At 45.5% G+C, this 17161-nt stretch overlaps 1 protein-coding gene across 3 annotated transcripts in view; it reads right to left on the bottom strand.

The window, feature by feature from the left end:
* Positions 1-17161, bottom strand: part of LOC143029543 (uncharacterized) — a 318829-nt gene that overhangs the window by 47344 nt on the left and 254324 nt on the right. Inside the window, exon 1 of one of the 3 annotated variants that reach the window (XM_076192204.1) lies at positions 15319-15340. The exons of the other annotated variants lie outside the window; for them this stretch is intronic. The gene's annotated coding sequence lies outside the window, so the exon portion shown is untranslated. Of the gene's footprint in view, positions 1-15318; positions 15341-17161 lie in introns of those variants that run through there. 3 annotated transcript variants of the gene reach the window in all.

Genomic DNA, 17161 nt, shown 5'->3' with positions numbered 1-17161 from the left:
AAAGAAGGGGCGTCATCAGCCTGGATATGCCCAACTTTACGTATTCGTGACTTACGTTAAAAATCAAAGTTTTAAAACGCCTCCGGTGAAAAAATACAATAATAACATAGTTGTTTCTTACCAAGATTAAATTAAACAACACTTAAGCTCCAAAGAACAGGAAGACGAGGGAGTGGTGGAAAGGATAAGGAATGGGAAGGGAAGGGAAGGTAAAGGAAGGGAAGGGAAGGGAAGGGAAATGAAGTGAAGGGAAGAGGAGGGAGGGAAATAGATATATTAATTGAGACCCCATGTGAGGACGGAGACCTTAATATCGGTACGACGTTTCGCTTGTTGGAGCTTTATCAAGGACAAAATGGTAATGGAGATGCTGACCGACCTTATGACACCCGGCAATCACCCTGGCTGCGACTCCCCATCGCCGCCTTCCTCATGTTCTTGCGCATATATATATATATATATATATATATATATATATATTTATATATATATATATATATATATATATATATATATATATATATTATATATATATATATATATATATATATATATATATATATATATATACACACACACACACATATATATATACACACACACACACACATATATATATTGGACAGAAGGACGACAGAATGAGTGGAAGGGTGGTGAGATAAACACCGAGTAATGTTGGAGTGTAAATTTACTGACGTTTCGTCCTTAACAGGACTTCTTCAGGACTTCTGTTAAGGACGAAACGTCAGTAAATTTACACTCCAACATTACTCGGTGTTTATCTCACCACCCTTCCACACACATATATATATATATATATATATATATATATATATATATATTTTTTTAAGTATATATATATATATATATATATATTTTTTTTTTCCTTCTTTCTTTCTCTGAATTGAGTTTCCTTCGGCAGTCACGTCCCGCGAATAAGAACAGTCCTTCTCCCATGTCGGCCGAGCCCCCGAATTTTAAGAACCTAAGAACAAAAGAATAGAGTAGACTGGAAGAGGTCATAAGGGCTACACTCGGCAGTTCCATGTCTACTACCATCTATCATCCCCACCCATAAAGTTATCTAGTCTTCTCTTAAAACAACCAATACATTCAGCGTTCACTTCGTAGTTACTAAGTCTATTCCATTCGTTAACCACTGTTGGTAAACCAGTTCTTGCCTATTTCCTTCTTAACCCTGAACAGGGAACGTCCAAATTTATGATTTTGCATGGAAGTTGTACCACTTCTGGCACGCCCACTTTACTTTATAACTTGGAGCACTTCTTCCCATAAACCTTTGGTTTTTATTGTTTCTAAAAGTGGGCGTGCCAGAAGTGGTACAACTTCCATGCAAAATCATAAATTTGGACGTTCCCTGTTCAGGGCTAAACCTAAATCTGTCCAATCTAAACCCATTACTACGGGTCCTAACCCACTATCTGTAACATTTAAACTCTGTTAGCATTATATATAAATGTAAAACGTAAAAGTGATGCGTCATTGTATGTGTTCGTATTTGAGTGAGACAGACGATTCTAGAACAAACAATGACGCATCACTTTTACGTTTTACATTTATACATAATGCTAACAGAGTATAATCAATATGATGACCTTGCCTGCATCATCCAATGTGCCGTTTTCAAAGTCGCCGGTATTCGTTTCAACGACATGGAAGACACACAATATCTTAACCATCAATCAAATCAGCCATCCCGAGTCCACTGCTGAACAAAGGCCTCCTTCATAGCATTCCACGATTCACACGACCGCGCCATCCTCTGCCACGTCACTCCTGCAAACTTCTCAATCTCGTCTCTCCACCTTCTGTCTGGTCTCCCTCTTCCACGCTTCCCATCTCGCGGCGTCCACTCAGTAACACACTTGCTCCATCGCTCATTAGTCGTTCGCACTAACTGACCTGCCCAATTGCACTTTCTCTCTTTTACTGCTTCCACAATATCTTTCACTCTAGTTAACCATTTAGTGTTAAATCACACCAAGATAAGGGAAAGCAGAGGGCGGCCCCGAGTCCCCGGTGTATACACGTGTGCGTTCAACCTTGATGGTCCACGGTGGGACTGGCCAACACCCGTGTGAGGTGGCGGTGCAACCTTTGCACCTCTCTAAGGTGGCTTCTTCCAGCTTGGCAAAGTTGCATGGAGAGAGCGAAAAGTGCCTGTGGAGTTTTCGGTGTGCTGGAATGGCTGTCCTTGTCATTGCAGTCTGAAACCAGTGTAACCAGCTCGAATAAACCGACTAGGTGCTAGCGCACTTCTGGTGTCCGCCACTGTGGAGAGGGTGGGGGAAATTATTCATGTGCGACTTGAACAGCTCCCTCTCACTTCACGATAATCAAACCCGGGTCATACACGCAAACTCGTACAGCGTGCGCGCGCGCGCGCGCGTGTGTGTGTGTGCGCGCGCACGTGCTGTGGTTTTACACACACACAAAGAAAGAAAGCACTTACGTCTTTGTTACTCTGAAGATGTAATGCACGAAAGTATTGTTTTCAAGAAGTTTCAATTTCCTGTGGTGATTTCTATGACCCAAAACCATCTCCTGACGGCCTAAAAAAATTGCATACTCTTCTTAGTCTATGGAACAACAAAACAACTGGCGTACTTTCTGATCACAATCACTGATGTGATCACCACCACCATCACTATTTCAATCCCTCCACTTCAGAAGCGGCACAACATCCAGCGCCACTGTTGCTGACCTTTGGAGAACTCGCCGGGTAGTGTTACAGATGAGCGACGCATCGGTCGAACTGTGGTCGGTGAGACTAACTCCAAGATTCCTTTTGCTAATACCGGACGATTCTATTCAGACGGGGCCACGGATCTGGTACAAGAGGGGGGGGGGGTGCTTCGAAGACATTACCTTAGTCTTGCCCCATCATGGTTGTCTATGGTTTATCCTATATCCACATTCATCATCCCGAGGGCTAATCCATGTCTCACACCCTTGCAGCAGCAAAAGAGGAATCACAATGACCATCAAGACGCGGACCTTGCCTCAAACCTCTAGGCGAGAGCATGTATATACAACTCTGTAGCCCATTGCCAGTCATTTAGTGACTCCCAGCCCAGAACTTTAATATATCTGGATCTCACTCCCAAGACAGACGACCCTCCCACCGTTTGAGTGTACAGACGCAGCAGAAGAGCGGCTTTCTTCTGCGGCGGATTGAGAGCACAAAAGTGACGCAATGGAAAATCGCCAGCAGGCGGTCGCTATTGAAGTAATTTCCGGAACAAAATCTGAGCCGGAGGCAACAAAGCCGCCTCGTTCTTGTAGGAACTGGTTTAGAGGCGGTGTGGTCACTATCAAGATGTTATGAGATTCGTTGTAGATCCATGAGTAGATGTTGGTACCGTAGGCATCTGCCCATGTGCACCCGTACAGCGTCTGCCACCGGAAAAATAATAATAAATATTTTTAAATGAAAATAAATTAATAAACAAATACATAATAATATAAAATGAATATATAGTGTGACTGGATAAATTAATGGTGCGCTCGATGCAGCCCCACGTTTTGCATCCATGTCCTTTGTCGCTCCGCCCCTCTGTACACGCATCCTTCCAGATATTCCACGAATCTTATGTCTAGGCGGAATAATAAGTAAACTCCCAGATTGAGCCATCACTCATATTTCATGAAGCTGCAGCAGCTGTAGTGGCAGATCAACACTTCTTGACGAAGATGCATAAATGCCGCCGAGACACGAGAGAACATGAAACAACGTTGATTCTGGCGCTCCACTTCTCACTTCGACGAGACGTGCTACGGCCAGCATTAATGCTCCGGTAGGGGGGCAGGCAGTTCTGGCGCGGTAACATCTGCTATAATTCCATGATTTTGTCCTCGGTAGCTCTACAGAATCCCTTAATCATATTACTTTTAGCACCATCTCACCTTCCCCTCCTCCTCCCCCCTTCACTCAGCGCTTCCTTACTGCACTATTTGTCGACGTCGTTGTCTGCATCAAGGTCTGAATAAAACTAACGACATGACGTCATGGAGAAGCGAGACAATCAACGAAGTCGACTTGTACATTCATTCTGCCTCATTACCGAAATTCGAAGTGAATGAACTTATTTTCATTCACAATTTAGACTGCCTTGCTGTGTTCATCTTGCAAGCTTCTTTCATGCAATATATACTAGATACCTCTCCTTTTATATAAATGTTATCTATATAATTCTAAATATATCTTATATTCATTTATTAATCTATACCTATTCATTTTCCTTTTTTCATCAGTTACAGGGTTCACAAGCCCATTTCCTACTGAAATAACAACATTAGAAAAAAAAATATGTTAGGAATAATTAGCGGCATCAAGCATAAAAGCAAGTGTCACACCAGTACAGAAAAGAAAAGGAAATCGAAAAGGTCAGTACGAGTTACTACAGAAAAGTTGCCACGGCGGGGAATAAAATCGTCTAGCGACTGCAAAGACTAAATAGAAAGGTGCCACGCGGTACGGAAGGTGTCCATTTGTCTTTGCCTCTAAAACACACACACACACACACACACACACACACACACACACACACACACACGACCCCGCGAGCATTGCTCCTTTCCTGCATACTTCTGTTAGGTACATTAGGTAAATACATATTCAGTTAACACTATCGTACTTCTCGTGTTCCTTTCATTCCCACTATTGTACTCTTCTTCCTCCTCCTCATCCTGCATCCCCTCTTCCTCCTCTTCCCTCTAATCACCCCTCCTCCTCCCCCTCTCTGTTTCCTTCCCCTTTCTCTTACCTACCTTCCTACCTTCCTCCCTCCTCCTCCTCCTCCCCTTCCCCTCCCCTGTCCTCCCCTCATACCGCCCCCCACCCCCCGTTTCTGGTTATCGTCGGCTGCAGTGTTGGTTCAGTGTCATGTCCGTGCCGGTGACAAACCCCCCCACACACACACACTCACACATTCATACACACTTACACACACGCTTACACACACATGCTTACATACATACTCACACATACATACACGCTTACACACACATACATGTTTACATACACGCTCACACATACATACACGCTTACACACACTCATACATATATACATATGTATATATATATATATATATATATATATATATTTGTATCTCTATATACACTATATATAAATATATATATACATATATATATATATATATATATATATATATATATATATATATATCAAGTCAGCCATCCCGAGTCCACTGCTGAACAAAGGCCTCCTTCATAGCATTCTATGATTCACACGACCGCGCCAACCTCTGCCACGTCACTCCTGCGAACTTCTCTATCTCGTCTCTCCACCTTCTGTCTGGTCTCCCTCTTCCACGCTTCCCATCTCGCGGCGTCCACTCAGTAACACACTTGCTCCATCGCTCATCAGTCGTTCGCATCAACTTACCTGCCCAATTCCACTTCCTCTCTTTTACCGCCTCCACAATATCTTTCACTCTAATCTGCTCTCTCACCCAGCTTGCTCTCTTTCGCCCTCTCAGCGTTATTCCCATCATTGATCTATCCATTCTCCTCTGCGCAGTCCATAGCTTTGTCTCCATCGCCTTTGTCAGTTTCAAAGTCTCACACCCGTAGATTATATATATATATATATATATATATATATATATATATATATACTATATATATATATATATATATATATATATATATATATATTGCAAATAAATGGTAAAACTGCCACTAAAATTGAGAATTCACCGAGCTGTCTTTTCCTATAAATTCAATAGAAGTGTTGTGTTGTGTATCAGTAGTGTCCCTAACAACCTTTGGTTGATTTACCTCTAGAGTCCTTTACAATAATTACATAATACCGGTCATGATCTATGGGTGTGATAATTGGAAATTGTCGAGAGCTATGTGGACGGAACTAATGAGTGTAGAGGATTGAGACAAAAAGGCTCTACTTACTCTTAAGTCTTTATTATTGTATAGTTTTGACACACACACACAGTGTCTGCACAAATTGTGGTCTGAGCTTTCACATCCTTTGCCTCCAGTACACGCTTGGCCCGACTTTGCAAGAGAGAATGTTCTCGGGTGCCTGAGAGAGGCAGAGCACACCGAACATCGAGGAGTCTCCTTGGATCACCGTTTCCCAACCTGTGGGTGCTAAGATGAATGAAAGGGGGTTCTGCTGGGAAGTGATGCATATATTATACACTTTCCTTTATCCTTCTAGCAATAAGATAATTGTTAGGGGGTTGCTGGACCGCTTAGACCTGACTACAGGGGGTACTGCTAGGGTCGGAAAAAGTTGGGAAACGGTACCTTAGAGACTTAGAAGCTCCTCATTCAGGCTAGAAAATTCACCTGAACAGCACAAAAAAGGATCCCCGTCATATTCGGAAAAAACAACCAGCTCGTCATCACAATCCTGGACGACAGAGGGAAGTGATGCAAACATTTCTAAATTATACTGAAATGCGACATGAGCCAAAAAAGCGATCTGGAGCATGATGTTTCTTCCAGTGAGTTTTTCCCCCGTAGCACGAAGGCGTTGACCATTTTCAGAGGGGAATAAATGGCATCAGGAAACATAGGAGAGAAGGAAAGGGGGTGTAAAGTCACAAATTCACCGAAATCCCACAAAACTGAGCCGAGCGTACGGTAAGACGTCATCATCCAAACAAGACGGCATTCCATGACCTCTACTTCGTTTCCAGCAGTTCCCTGCCCAAAACTCCTTTACTTTTCCCTCACTTGGCCCCTTTCCTTCCGTGCCAAAACCTTCCTCATTTCCCTAGACAGCCACTGCCACCAATGCCCCTTTCCTACTGGTCTCTCATTCGTTACGACGCAACTCTACTATCCATTCTCTCTCTCTCTCTCTTTTTTTTTCCAATTCCCTGCCCCGTCCTCTCTGGATGATTTCAAGGATTGGGTGTGGGGCTATGTGTCCCTTTATGAATGCTTTAAATGACAGAAATGTAACTAGAGGTATAAAGAGACGATTCAAACTTTCCCCCCTCCCCCTTCGGGTAGTTTTTCTTCGTGTGATTTCTTGTTTCTTCTCTTCCTATCCTTTCTCGCCCATCCCTTCTCGTAATTTTCTTCTTCGTCGTTCTTCTCTTCCATGCCCATTGTTATTCGGCTTTGAAGTCAGGATACCCTTCTCAATTCTCCGCCTTCTTTCTTTTTCGTCTCCTCTTCTGCTCCACGTCTGCCCTTCTCCTCGCTTCCACCTCCACCAATTGCCGCGCGTGGAGTCGTTCCCGCAAACGCCCTGGAAGGTGCTGACAAGGTGCCTCGTTAGGTCCTCGATCTTCTCTGGTGTCGTCTTCCCGGTCGGGTTCTTTGGCCTCGGGCGGGCGGGCGGGAGGGCGGGAGGGCGTACAGGAGAGCTGGCTCCGTCCACCACATCGTTCAGTATTCCCTCTCGGAGCGTCCCTTCCTATCATCATTCCATCTTAGTTCCGTCAGCGCTCCTCTACCCAAGTCTCTCTACCTCTCACGAATATCCACCTCCACCTCCTCTTTCTCCTCCTGTTCCACGTCCACCTTTATAACTTTTTCTTCCCTTGTTCTCACCACGGCCTGGCTGGCGCCTCCCCTACCCATAGACGCGTCTTAATAAGTGTCCATACAAAAGCCAATGGTTTCATTTTGTCCGCAACGTCCCATTGTTCAGGGCTCCCTTTGTCCCGTGCCAGTTCCGCCCCACCAACTCCCCCCCCCCTGCTGCAGTGCCAGTCCCTGCCGCTCTTGGCGGCCTCCTTACCTAAGGCCAAGGCCGTAATGTAACACTTGTCCGTTTCCTCGAGTTTGCGCCTGGAATGTGGCTGTGCGTCTTCAGGCTTCCTGTCGTGTGGTTCCTTAACAACTCTCTTCGGTGCCGTTGTGGAGACGCGCTTCTTATCAACCGGGCGCATAGGATGGGGGTTCGGGGTGGGGGTGGATAGTTATACTAGCTACAAAAATTAATTATAAAAAATATGCGGCGCTCAAAAACAAAAGAACAAGTGCCACCCAGTACGGGAGGGGGTTGATCTGGATAAGCTAACCATCGTGTCCCACGAAGATGAGTGAAACTTTTTCACTCATCTTCAATTAATGTTAGGTATACTGAAGTTCCCACTTACTTTCTCTCTCTCTCTCTCTCTCTTTCTCAAGAGATATTTTCCCAAGTCCCCAAGCATCGTGTGTCAGTTGGTTTCAACAAGTTTCATCCAACCATTCCTCTATCGACCATTAAAGTTTGCGCCGAGCGATTTCTTCGGGGTTCTAAAAGAACCACGCCCCCTCCACACAATCTAGCTGTGCCAAAAACCCAGGCACGCGACTTTCGCCAGGGGAGGCCGCCCAATTGGCCTGGCCCTGGAGCATTGTGCGCATCGAGAAAAAAACAGACGGAGGCGGCCACTTGCTGGCCGCCAACCTACCTGCATGCCACGTAACGTGTTATGCAAGACGGCTGGCGTCGGTGATGTTGTTGGTGTGGTCATGATAGCGGTTTGGCGAGAGGCTACCACCAAGTGATGCTGTCGCCACAAGGTAAGCAAGGGCGTGACGCTATCGCCCGTCGGGTTTATGCGGTCGTGGTCTGTCACCGAAGTCACTCCCGGAGATTAATTATTCATGGCGTTGTCAGTCCCTCCTCTACTCTGTACGAATGGGCTCGCATGCCTGTAGGACTGGGCCTTCTACTGTCTAACTACTGAAGCTCGAACATGGATTTTGCCATTAAAGCGTCGCCAAGAATGATAGAGCACACGGACGTACCAATGTTTTTCCACTTGATGATGATGATGATGATGATGATGATGATGATGATGATGATGATGATGATGACGATGACGATGACGATGACGACGACGACGAAGGTCTGAAGATCACTAAGCCAAAGAGAGTTCGAGGTCGCGGGCATCACAGGGGCAAGAATACGTCATCTTCACCTGTTCGATCGGTTCACTAGTGAACGGAGACCTCCAGTCTTTTCCGAGACTTGCACGGTACTGCCAGTCTTGCATACCATCCTTGATATTCCTCCTACTTCTGCTGTGCTTACTGAATCTTGGCATCCAGTCAGTAAAAGCTAACCTTATCATCTTCCCTGGGTACCTGCCGTGCCCATTTCGCCTTTTCCATCAAGTACTCTCTAACAGCTTTCGATATGGTATTTACACAAATATAAAAAAACAAATTGATAACAAATAAACAAATAAATCACTATATAAATCGATAAACAATTACTCCATTATATAAATGAATATATGAATGAATAGATAAATAAACAATAAATAAATACCATAAAAACGATATAAAGCACAGGAGATTTGTGTTCAATAAACATGGGGAACATGAAGATCCAAAGCGCCCTGGCTACAGAATACGAATTTTCGATGTAAGAGATCACGATTTTGCGTCTGGAAAAGAAAAAGAAGCAAGCAAGCAAACAAACAAACAAACAAACAAGCAAACAAACAAGCAAGCAAACAAACAAGCAAGGAAACAAACGTTCAGTCTCTTTCTCGTGTCTATCAGCAGCAACCAGCAGAAGAATGTGCCAAACCAAGTCTAGTGTTGGTTTAAAGTGCGGACGTGGAAACCTGAAACTCTTTTTCTGAAAGTCTAAGTCATAAACAGGTGAAGTATCATGGGGAAGGGAGTTCCAGAACCTCCTCGCTGAAGGAAATAACAAGTGCCATCGGGTTAATAATCTGCTTTTTCTGACGAATGCTCATAAAATATTAAATCACAAAGGTTTTCTGAGTAATCATGTTTGCAAAGATATACACCCTCACACGTCATTCAGGCATGTGGGATAAGCGAATTCACAAGATCTTTCCGGGGACTGATACCATCAGATAAGCACAATCCTCAAATGTTAGCCAGAACAAAATGCGGCATAGGTAAACCTATTTGTGCTAGGACCAGCATGGTCTCTCATGGTGTCCCCCTCACCCCCCCCTCTCCCTCTCTCTCTCTCTCTCTCTCTCTCTCTCTCTCTCTCTCTCTCTCTCTCTCTCGAGTGCTGCGTCCTGTGGTCCTGTTGACTTGGGCTGAGGCACTGATACGGGCGCGACGGTGCATGGCGGCGCGTGATTGCTCTCCACCGCCCCCGCCCCTCCGCCCATCTCCCGCCCACATCCCGGTTCTTTCTGCCATGCACGGGCTCAAACAAAGCCCGTGGGAGTGATACTTCACTACAAAAAAAAAAAAAAAAAAAAAAAAGTCTTCACTATCACATTTCCGTCCTTCCGACGGCCCACTCTTTTTACCCGATGACCCTCAGCTTCTTCTGCTTGCCCTTCCTGGTGTTCTAGGGTTCCCCTCTCTTCTCTCCTTTGCTCCCTTCTTTCCTTCCTTACTTCCATTGTTTTTCATCCATCCTCCATATAGGACCAAAGCATCTTCCTATGGCGAGTCTTGTTCATTTATTTCTACTTTGCATGATCAAAATCCTTACTCTACATTTCAGAAATACCTTTTGAGTTACATCAGATGATTTCAATCAGCTTAAAAGATCCCTGGGCAGGAGAGTGTTCGGTAAATATTTAAATTAACCCTTTACTTCATAATGGAACCATTCTGTTGTCGCGTCTAAGAGTTTCTGTTTTGGCCAGAGAATTCTATCTGCCTTAGAAGAATCGCTATAGTAAAGCGTTAACCACATGCCACTTCCTTTTGTGTTGGCTGGCTCAAGCACCGTGCGTGTGTGCATCTTGCTTGCTATACAGTTCTTCCATGAAAGAACCCAATACTGCCTAGGGTGGTTCTTCCCTTCTTCTTCTTCTTCCTCCTCCTCCTCTTCTTCTTCTTCCTCTTCTGCCTCCCCCCACCCCCCCAACAACGACGTCATTCCTTGAAGTCTCCCCCACTGCCCTCCTTCCATTTGTTATCAGTCTCTCAATTTCCTCTTCCACTCTTTTTACTTCAAGCGATCTGCTTTTGCTTCCTCCGCCATTATGTGGCATCCACCCGCGCCTATCTGCTTCTTCCCTGGAGCTGCCAGACGTTCCAATACAAACGACAGCGAGGAAGCCAAGGGTGAAGCAAACAGCGGGGCGGGGCGAGGCGGGGCGAGGCGGGGCGGGGTGGAGAAGACGACCTCGTCCGCCCTCGAAGCAGACTCCGCTTACATAACCACACCCTGGTGCAGTACACACGAAACCGGGGTGCACGCCCATCGGGGTTGCGAAATACAGAAGCTGGGCGGTGTGAACCGTGCTGGCTGATTCAGTTACTGTAAATATTTATCAGTGACTTAACTATGCATTAAAATTTCGAACACTGCATGAATCAAGCATGTAATTCCAAGTAAAATATGCACTTAACAATCTATATTCGAAAATTATTATGCTAAGGGGTTGCGAAAAAAAGCATCATGGGGACAACTGTCTATCGTTCGCCCGTATAAAATGAATCGAATACACTTGCAAACAACAGCTGTCGTATGTGTCCACTTTAAAGAACTGAACATGCACAACACCAAGAGGCATGCTTAAAGTCCTCTTCCAATCCAGCTTGACTTGCTTCAGACCAATTCGCCTTATTTTAGTTTGGCATTTAAATATAAACAAGCACTCTGTGTTAAGAATTGGTAGGGTAGCAAAATGCCCCACTCCCACCCCCCAACTCCCTTCTCTCTCAAAAGTGGGCGGGCCATTAGCGCCCATGCGAGGACACGAGCCCGCCCACACACACACAAATGCTGCTTAGCTCGCCCCACTTCCGCTTCAGTGCCCCCCACAGGATCTGAAGAAGCTCTGGAGACTGACTGAAGGCAGGATCTACGCCTGAATCTGTGTAAAAGTGTTCCTAAGAAGGTCACTTGCTCAACCACCGGATGGGAGGTGGGGGGGAGGATGGGAAGGAGGGAAAGGGGGAGGGGGGAATGTAGGAGGGATGTAGGGAAGTAGAGAGGGAGGGAGGTAGGAAGGGGGGATAGACAGGGAGAAAAGAGGAAAGGTGGAAGAGAGAGAAAGGAGGAAAGGGAGGGAAAGGGAGGAGGGAGGGAGACGGATGGAGAGGATGAGGGGAGAGCAGAAGATCGAGGAAGAGAGAAAGGGAGAGAGATAAGGAAGGGGCGAGGGAAGGAGAGAGGGAGAGAGGGAGAAACAGAAGGAGAGAGGAAGTGAGGGAGGAGAAAGAGGGGAAGTCTGCAACAGAAGGAAGTTAGAGAAAGAGAGGGAGGGAGGGAGGGTGGGAGGGAGGGAAGGAGGGAGGGAGGCAAAGGAGGAGACTTACTTTTCCCTCAAAAAACCATCGCAATGTAAATCATTACGAGTCGGACGCTCTCGTGGAGTGAGGTGTGGGCGGCGTCCGGGAAAGGTCACCAACGGCTGAATATGACGATAAAATGTACTCAATGAAAATGGAACGACGAATGAGGGGCACATGAGGCAGAAATAATGAAACACAAAGGAAGCCAACGAAGCATGAACGAAGAAGAACGGTGAGGGAGAAAGAAAGAAGCGGTGAAGATGGGAGGAGGAGGAGGAGGAGGAGGAGGAGGAGGAGGAGGAGGAGGAGGAGGAGGAGGAGGAGGAGGAAGAGGAGGAGGAGGAGGAGGAGGACAAGGAAGAGAAAGCTGATTGAAGCTCTCGTGGATGATGATAATAACATGGCGCCCAGGTTGCAGAGGTGCCGCGGCACCAGCACCATATATACCACCGAAGACGGGCAATTATATACATGAAAAAACATATACGCATACATATACCTACATAATACACATACATGTGTAAACACAAGCATAAACTCATATCTATGTGAACAAATATTCACGATCATACATATATATCCACACACGCACAGTGCATACACATACTGTACACACACAAGGAAAAGGAAGGACAGTAGGAGCAGGAGGAAGCTTGGGAGGGGGGCCCCCCCAGAAACACAAAACACGAAAAAGCGGAAATGACGAAAAGAAACTATAATATAATTATCAAATGCGCATTCACTTGTCTGTATATTTTTTTCTTCTTTGGGCAAAATAGTTTCTTTCTCTCTCTCTCTCTCTCGCTCTCTCTCTATATATATATAGATATATAGATACATATATATATATATAATATATATATATATATATATATATATAAATATACAGTATATGTACATAAATCATATAACATATACATTTCTGTATATACCAACATATACATGCATACGCAATCCCTTCCAAACCAGATGACACCTATCCTTTTGTATATGACTGCCAGTTCCCGACAAGTCTATCTAAAGAAACACACACCACGTGAGGACCGAGTCTCCTTTATTAACGCGACGTTTTGCTTGTTACGGATGTACATGATCAAGCTGTGACAAGCGAAACGTCCTTCTATTAAAGGCTCAGGTTGTTTCTTTAGACGGACCTTTCCTTTCACTCTTGTCTGCCGGCGGGTTATGTCTTTCGTCTGGTCAGTCAAAGCATACGCCTCCTCAAGCCGGATGTCCTTTGCAGTCCATCTTCTGCTCCAATACCAGACGGTTTCACTCAGCTGAGGGGCGGACTCGGGGGCTTTGGATGTCCGCTGATCCCGAGTTCATCTTGTCCAGTCTTCCCGTCATCTGAATGAAATCGTTTGACATCAACCACAAGAGATTGTAGACTGCCTCACTGTGTTGAGTGGGTCTGCAGGTTCCTACTGTCGTAGGGTGGAAAACATCATCTAAGGGAACACCTTCACCCTTTTCGACACCGTGTGTGTGTGTGTGTGTGTGTGTGTGTGTGTGTGTGTGTATGTGTGTGTGCGTGTGTGACAGAGAGAGAGAGAGAGAGAGAGAGAGAGAGAGAGAGAGAGAGAAAGGGGGGTGAAATGCCACACAGAGGTGAATAATAATAAAAAAAATATCGTCTGGCGGCATCCGGTCGATTAACCAAGACAGATTTAACCCGTCCACCTGTGATACTGACCATTTACAGCTCTGCACCACAATGTCGCCAGGTGATTTTATTCAATCGCAAAAGGGATAAAACTGTCCCGATGAACTTTTTCGTTGCTATGCACGGATAACAACCTCTGCTCTGGCCACATGTGGCCGGGCACTTTCAATCAGCTCGGAAGGGGGCCCGAGGGTCAGCGCGATCACGAAGGAGCGATGGCGAGCAGGAAATTATCTTCAGGAAAGCGAAGATGACCCGCCACAAAAGGAAAATAACTCAAATGAATTACTACCATGTGAAATAACATACAAGTTACGAAAGAGTACGGTTAAGCAACAGTTATTCTGTACAACATATTCATCATTTGTCCGGTACATATATGGGACTGTACATGTTCTTAACATTCTGTATATTTTTTCTATCCTTACTCCCCCAGGTATTTTTTTACGTTCCCATTTACCCCTCCCCTCTCTCATCTCCTTCTCTAACTTCCCCCCTCTCCACACACACACACACACACACACACATACACACACACACACACACACACACACACACACACACACACACACCACACACACGACTCGGTGGCGCGATTGGTAGAGTCCCAGACTGTCAGTATAGCGGTACCGGCGGTACCTGGTTCGAATCCTGCCCAGGGCTGAAATTATTTCGGTATCGCTGCGCTTCGAGTCGTTACTCCAACTCTCGTGGGCGGGGAGTTGGGTGTGTGTGTGTGCGTGGAAGGTCATAGCATTACCCATAGATCGGTCATACGAGCTCTGGGCTCTCTTCCGGGAGGGAAATAGCTGTCGATCACGAGTCCAACACGTGATCCAAAGACCAAAGTGAAGGTGAATCACGCACACACACAGCCGCTGATCACATGTGTCGAGCACACGATCAACTGAAGAGTAAGAGATAGGATCCCACAAGCGTTACTACTTTCCTGTATATCATAATTAGGTAAATAGACACACTCGCGCACACATTATAAATACGCGTACAACCACGAATACAGACACACACACACACACACACACACACACACACACACACACACACACACACACACACTATAAATACTCGCACACCCGCGCTCGGACAATAGGACCAAAGAAGAGTCCTATTCCGGACGCATACGCCATTGTGTGTGCCACTTACACAAAGCTGCATACCGGCATGGAATGGAGAGGCATTTTCCTTCTGGCAGGAGAAAGACATGGCTGTCACTACAGCGCCATAATATATAGTGCAATGTCACGTGGCCAAGGTCTGAAGTTGTCACTTTACTTTGGAAAGAAAACTAATGACGCGATGCCAGGTGGTGGAGTATTAGTCAACTGAATTGACTTGGAGTTCGGTAGATTCATTGTGGTACCTTCCTTGCGTCTCCTCGTGATATTCAGATCCTCTCACCACCCCCTAGCCCGAGTGAACTGACCTCTGTTATCTGGACCCTCGCCCTGGACCTGCTGCACAACTCACGTAAGTTTGCAAATTCGCCCGTCGACCACAACTCCGGCCACGTACCTGAAAAGAACAAATCACCCTTAGTGATGGGGAACAAGACACACAAAGGTTGAAAAAACACGTCTGCATCGAATAAAAAATACGTCATCATTCACACACCCTTCGCCAGAACGATTCTATATTTATGCACAGAGAATGGCGCTAAATATAGATGCGCTTTACAACGGAAAAAATAACTTTGTAGTGTATTTCAAGGTCTACTAACGCTTGTGTGGGGGCACGCGTCAATTTTGATGAACTGCAGTATATACAAACGCCAGAGGGTTTGATTCTGCTTGACAAACCCTCATTCCCCCCAGGGTTAATCCCTTCCCCATTCTGAAGCAACACAGTTCGACGACAGGCAGGGGACATCTGTTTCGATTGATGGCATCGTGAAGGCGAATGATCCAAGAGGGCGGTGGTCCTCGTGAAAGGTAAAGTGCTACTCATGTGGAAGGGGTTAACGTTGGACTGCATAATAGCGACAGAGGAAGCGGAAGAAGAGGAAAAAAAAAGGATGGGGGGAGGAGGAGGAGGAGGAGGAGGAGGAGGAGGAGGAGGAGGAGGAGGAGGATTTTTTTGGGGGAGGCCCCCACTTTATGGGATAGATTGTGAATGAGCTTGAAGATTTTTCCAGTTTGAGGAGAATGGTCCATTTCGCGTGCGCGCGTGTGCGTGTGTGTGTGTGTGTGTGTGTGTGTGTGTGTGTGTGTGTGTGTGTGTGTGTGTGTGTGTGTGTGTGTGTGTGTGTGTGTGTGTTTTCCTCTCTTCCCATCTCGATTAACTTCTTCCTCTTACTCCGGCTGCCACCGCCAGGCTGTTTCGTTCATCTTCATGGCAACATATCGGAAAGGAAAGGAAGTATAGGAAAAAAAGCGTCAATTTGAGAAATATGTGGCAGTGAGAGCAACAGCTCGTCTAAGCTGGAGGTTCTACTTGGAGGTCTTTGGCATGAGAAGGTAAAAAAAAAAAAGACAGAGAGAGAGAGAGAGAGAGAGAGGGGTGTAAGAGGCTCGTAGATATAGGTAGACAAGTGAGGTAGAAGAGGGGTAGATAGCGTTTTATTTTTATTGGATCGGCGGTTTAGTAAACAACATTTCGTAGGCGAAGGGTTGTGCAAGCTCGCTCTCCGCCTATAGTAATAAAAATGGTCGGGAGCCTGGATGACGTGTATGTTTTGGTTTTGCTGATGTAACCTAAGTGAGTATGCAGTGATTCGAGATTGCTTAAGTAAACAATATAGCACTTGTAACACTGATTGATTGATTTATGGAGTTTTTGGCTTGAAGGCCAAGCGCCGGAGCCGGTAGGCCATTCAGCGCGACTTATAACAACGAATCTGATTGGAGAAAGGGTGGAGGAGAACATTCAGTTGCTTCACGGCAATAAGATCATGACCTTGTGCAAGGTTCTTAAACAAAGTTAAAGATCACTAGACTAAAAAAATCATGACATCACTGCAGAACTGACATAGGGCATTGATTGAGTGTTCTCGACGGGAGTCCCTTGGTGTACCTTAAAGAACCAAACGTAGTAATATTCGGGAAGAAAAGAAAAGAAAAACTTAAGCTCCTTTTAATTCCCTCATACAGGAAATATAGTGAAGTAAGAAGTAGAAGCCTGATAGTGCAAAATACAATTACTAAAGCGAACTCAGCCAGAAATTGAATAAGTTGAGTGATCGGAGGCATGGGGCCTATCGCCAAAAAGGGTGAGTGACAAATAACATTAATGAAAGACAGTGGAAAAAGTAGACATGAGAGACGTACGAA

Source organism: Oratosquilla oratoria, chromosome 11, assembly GCF_046742065.1.
Source record: "Oratosquilla oratoria isolate Oo_2021 chromosome 11, ASM4674206v1, whole genome shotgun sequence".
NCBI classification, from domain to species: domain Eukaryota; kingdom Metazoa; phylum Arthropoda; class Malacostraca; order Stomatopoda; family Squillidae; genus Oratosquilla; species Oratosquilla oratoria.
The sequence above is the reverse complement of the archived record's forward strand: the minus strand, read 5'-3'. Positions and strand labels throughout refer to the sequence as shown.